The following is a 6000-nucleotide window of genomic DNA, read 5'->3' as shown; positions in this document are numbered from 1 at the left end:
AGCTGCTCTTGACAATTTAATTCAGCCTCAAATGATGCTGCTACAAGGTCACTTTTTCTTTTTTCCTCTCCTCTTCGGCCCCCCCCCGCCGCCCTTCCCAACCCGCTCTCCTCCATTTCTCTTTCCATGAGCAGGATTGAGTTGTCATGTAGTTCTAATAGGCAGCACAGGGAATCATTAGTCCACCTCGGCTCTTTGACTGATGGGTATTTCACTCCAATCATCTGAGTACTGTGTGTTTGTTTGCAAAGGTGTGTGCATGTGTGTATGGAACGGGTGAAAAAGCACGACTGCATACGGTCTCCTCACACACACACACACCCACACCCTCTGCCACAGACATCACCATCCCCCCACCCGAGACTGCATTGTATGCCTGCTGCTATTGACTGGGTGTCAGAGCTGAGGGGAGATGTCTTAATCAACTTGGACACACTGGGCATTGATTTGACAAGCTGCTGTAATGACCTTCTTGTTTTCGTAAAGGATCACTGTTTATCTGGGCCACAACTGATGCGGCGGGCATGCCTCATCGTCATGGAAACTATTATCACGGCTGAATTGGGACGATGCTCAGTCTTTGGATCTCTCTTTTTCCTCCCTCTTTCTCTCAGTCTCTGTCACACACTGTTTCTTAAGCACATGTGCAGCCACACGTATTGATATGTTTGAGGTGATACAAGTGTGTGCAGATGTGTTCGTGAACCGTGTATGTGTGCGTTTGTGCTTCGATGTGATGTTTAACACTTTCTGTCAAAATATGTCAGGGGTCAAAGGGAAATGCTGTAATTGGTGTCAACATCTTTCACATCAATGTTATGGAACTCGTTAAAGACTGGATTGAGTGATCGAGAAGGCTTTATAATCCCAAGACGACCATTACATTTACTTTCCTCTCAGCTCTTTTGGAAAATAATTTTCAATGCCATAGCTCATTGATTTACCTAATGACCCTTAAGGACATCTAAAATGGACAATTTAATTTCAATGGAAAAATGATGGAGCCAAAAAAAAAGAGAGAAAATTTTAGGCCTCTAGAATGTCTGTTTGTAAACTGATGTCAGGCTTCGTCTTAGTCTAAGTTTACTTTTATATGATTGCTGATCTTCCCTCAGCCAGTCAGGTTTAATGATGAAAGGAAAGATTGGCTTTGTTTGTGCTTAGCCAGTAGCATGCGAGCGGCGTGGTGCTCAATCACCTGGTTGGTGGCCACAGGCGCACGCTGCTGCCTTAAGAAGAAGACTCTGCTCAGTCGATTTGCAGGGATCTCAGGTTCAGGCTGCTGTCAGCCTCCGTCTGGGCAATCAGAAGCACTCAGTCTCCCCTGAATAGCCCGCCCAGCAGACAGTAAATATTATTGGCATTCTGACACCCTCTCGCTGCGACCAAGTGTGTAAAATTGTTAATAAGGAACATGATGGGGCCACTGCATGTCGTCGTGAGAATGGAAAAGCTTGCTCTTGTCGGCAATTATCCAAATAACAGGATGAGGTGTCTGAGGACAGGTGATTTAAGTCCTCAGGAGAGTGGTGGAGAGGTTTGTTTTGGCAGGGAGGAAGTGAAGCGATGTCACAGAGGTCACATGGTAAACATTGTCTTTTTGCTTTATCCGCCTGTACAACTCTTTATGATATCTACATGGAAACCCTTGTGTGCTCTGTTTGGAAAAAATGCAAAAGACACTGTCCATAGACAAGGCACTTTAACATTTGATGGCACTTGTACATTATGTATGATAGTCATCTCTGCTGCACTAAAACAAAGGTTGTTACGGTGTCAGCTTTAAGTATGGCTGAGAACAAGCGGCTTGTTTACTGAAATCCACTGTTATTAGTTATTTCTATGCTTCCTCTTAAAGTCTCAATGTGACACTGTGATAAGGCAAACAGTATTTCCCTGCTTGCATAGAGCAGGTAAGTCATTATTTTTAAAGGCATAGTATCTCCAAGTCACAGAAGGACACGTTGATAGCAGAATAAAGTACACAATCGTAAACGTTTATGCCAGTGTATCTCACTGTATGATTACATTTTTATGGTTCATATTCTGATATGGCTTGTTTTTGCTGCCACCGCCAGAGCAATGAGACAGGCCCAGAGGTGGCATTTCTCCTTTACTTTATTGGGGGAGAGACGCCTAAAGGAGAGTCCTGCTCGGTTTCGTTTGGTAAACACACTGCCAGGCTAAATGGCTGATCAATCAATTTCAGTGGGATCGATCTGCATCAGTTCTGCCTCCATGCACACACCCGGAGCCACTTTATTGTAAATCAATCATTTTGAAAACATCTCACAGAGGGTCCCGTCCTCACTAACAAGCCATCAATTCCAGCTGCCTCTGTAGCACCCTTATCAGGCCACAAATCAACAGCCACACAAACATCTGCTCCATTTCCATCACCCCCCCCTCTGCCTGGCTCTGTCCCTTACCCCCTGTTCAGTCCCAACTGCTTGTCGTGTTTTGATGGTGTGTCTGGCGAGGAGAAGCTGCGAATCTTCACCACACCACTTTAGATAACCCAAGGGTAATAGTGTTTGCACATTTCAGAGAGAAATAAGGACAAATGCCAGGGTGGGTCATACATTCTGCTTCTGACTGGCTTGTTTGACGTTGGAGTGTGAAATTGCACACTTCAGCTGAGGAGCATGCAGGAGGAGGAGACCCAGAGACTTATGAGTTGTCCACTGATTTCTTACTATGGGAGAAGAGTGGGTTGTTGACTAGGAAGTCATCCTACCTCATCATAACACCTCAGAATTGGTGCTGCTCGTGCTATTTGAAGGATTCTCAGGAGATATCGCAGTACCCTTGACACAGGTGACACACTGTTTAGTGCAGTGTATCTAGAAGCAGATTATTTCATTTGAAAACTGCTGCATTACATAAAGGTTAAATAACCTTTAACTTTAGCACCATTTAATGTCATGCTTATCAATGCCTTGGCTCTGTTTAGACATGTTAAAGCCCCAACAGGGAAAGAGGATTAGTCTCAGTGTATCATTTGCCCCCAGAATAACTGTATCTGTAAACCTAATCCATATTAAGTTGCCACACATCCTGGTGTGATGCACAAACATTCATATTGCTGACATGACAGCACAAGGAGATACCTGGTGCCATGTCCTTTGCTTATCTGTTGTCACCATCTCCGCAGAGATATATGAGCCACCGAGGACCGACGGTGATTCGAATGCTATTCCCACCCATCACTGTGGATCCATGTTGATTGACAATCTGACAGGTGAAAGTGATGGAGCAGCTAATAGCATGTCAGTAAACATAAATCAAGACTAATGCTAGGCTCAATGGCTAAGTGGATTGGCAGTGCGATTTTGACCATAGGTCACGGACCCCTCTGAAAGGCAGGGATTGGTAAAATACAATATGCATTCATCTGAGGTTTCCTCTGGTGATTTTAAAGGTCAGCAGGTGGGTCTATTACAATCATACAGTACAAGGCTGTTGTACATGCACTGGGGAGTGCTGGTGTGACATGGGAATGCACAGATTTTAATGGTGGTTTCAGTAAGTAAACAGTCACTTCAGAAATCCTCAATTTATCGGGTTTGTAAATATTTTATTTCAATGTGTATCTTACTTCCTAAACAATAGGTAAGTCATTCACACCCATTTCCTGCCATTTGAATGAAGGAACTGCTCAGCTGCTGTGGGCCTTAATTGGAAAAAAGCCTGAATCAGCTTATTTACTTGTGTCAGTTATTCATATTTAATGTTGGAATTCACATTCAGGACAAATTTTCAGGCCTAACTTCACCTAGTAGAAATACTTGCATTTCAACTCTTTAATTAAAATATCATCACATGGTTTTACCATTGCTGCATTTGCAATTGAAAAAGTCACAATCATGATCTCTGAACACTGCTACTTCTCCAGGGCATCTTGGACACTTCATGAACTCCGTCCTGAAAAGTGATGAGACTGTCTGCCTGGCCTGGAGCTCGGTGGTTACCATGCTAACTTCAGGAGAAACGAGTGATGAGTAAACTCTCAAAACTAACTTTGACTGTGTGGGAATAACAAAATGGCTCCTTCATAAGAAGCAAATGTAAATTTAAAAATTATGAATAATTAATATATAGTATTAATTTTATTAATAACACTTCAGTAACATTTAAGTGTAATCAGTGTCAAATCAATCTTATTAATTACTAATTACTAAAATTTGCATTTAAGTAAACTGTGTAAATAGAAATCTTCTTTAGACTGAGGGAATAATCTTGTCGCTGGAATAAAAAAAAGAATGTCCAGTTTTAGAACACAAATACATCCATTTTAATTTGAGAAAATACAAAAAGAAACCATGTACAATCTATGTACAAACTTTTTGTACAAGACAGTATATTTATCAGCAGATTATATTTGACAGAGTCAGGTAGATCAACTCAGCACCATCAAATAATCAATTTTTCCATCATATCAAGAACACATCCAAACTAATTAGACTGCTATGTCAAACTCCTGTTTGCTGCAATGACAATGTGCCAACAAATCCTATCTGTAATACGCAAGAGCAATGTCCTGAATTCTTCCTGAACTGATAGGCAGCCAAAAAGATAAACAAAAATTGCAACTTTAAAAAAAGAAAGAAGAAAAATTGCTGAAAGCAATTTTAATGCATTATTAAGACTTGAGACCCACCTCCTATCCCCATAAGTGTTATATATTCTATTTAGTACAGTTCCCAGCAAATAAGTTACTATATCCATCCTTTACAGCAAAAAATAGGTTAACAAAAATAATACAACGTACTGTGAAGGTAACGTATGACGCATCATAGTCTACGATTTATTCAGTGGCCAACAACGCATCTGATGTTGCAGTCATGGGCCTCGATGTGCATCTTTCAGTCATCCATATGTAACCACACGACACAGCCTGATAACCTGCAAACCAACACACAGCTGAGACGTGTGGTTTCATGACCGGGGCTTGTAACTAAACGCCCCTCAGCCGTCCTGAATGCCACTTTTCGCAATAGTGGGACTTATTATGGGCCCTCCTCTTGACCTCTAGCACTGCCTGGCACTGTACTAGCATGGAGGCAATGATGGCTTGGATGTTCTCCATGTCAGTACAGACACTGTTCTCACAGTGGAAAATAAACTGGACTCTGGCTCTCTCGTAATGAGCATACGTCCCTGAATGACTGAAGGATGCTTTTTCAACTAAACTCTTCTTTCATGGCACTTCAAAAACACCCTCAAGACTTTAGAGGTATACAATGCAAAGACCTGAAAACATGTAATAGAGACATATGACAAGGTCGGAAGAAGAGACATCTCAGTCCTGTGTCATGGATAATGCCAGCCTGAATGAGTTCCACAATGAGGGGTCAAGTAAAAAAAAAAAAAAAAAAAAAGCACAGTCATCAAGTGTAATGAAAAGAAATGGTGCATTACTTTGAGTTTATATGAATGCCAGGTTGCAGCATGTATTGTTTTATTTCTTAACAATTCTATGTTTAAGTACCTCAAAAATACTCTGTAAACAAATAAGAAGCAGTTGTGACAGATTGTGATAGTTACAAGTCGACAAAATGGAATGTATACCCTGCAATAACACAAAGTATTAAAAACAGGAAAATTAAGGATGTTCTCTCTGATAAGGGTTGCTGAATTGGTGCTACCTTCCACCTTTCTGATGGCTGACAAATCCGATCAAATTCCCCCTAACTTTTACTTCAGTAGACCCTGCCTTCCTAGAAAATCCAGGCGCTTTCATTTCCTAGATACACATTTGTCTTTTTTTTTTTTTTTTAACATAACAATCAGTTTGTCGTTTTAACGTATAATGAGTCATTGCCATTATCAAATATTAATAGTTCCTTATTATTCAGGCTAGCAAGTATGCCATTAACAACCCAATTATACATACATTTTACTCACATAGTTTGTGAAAAGAAATCTATTTGCTACAAAGTGTGACAACGATGTAATCACAGTTCAAAAGTTCACTTTAGGACAATGTATATGAGGCTT

This window comes from Echeneis naucrates, chromosome 15 (genome assembly GCF_900963305.1).
Source record: "Echeneis naucrates chromosome 15, fEcheNa1.1, whole genome shotgun sequence".
In the NCBI taxonomy this organism is placed as follows: Eukaryota; Metazoa; Chordata; class Actinopteri; order Carangiformes; family Echeneidae; genus Echeneis; species Echeneis naucrates.
The sequence above is the reverse complement of the archived record's forward strand: the minus strand, read 5'-3'. Positions refer to the sequence as shown.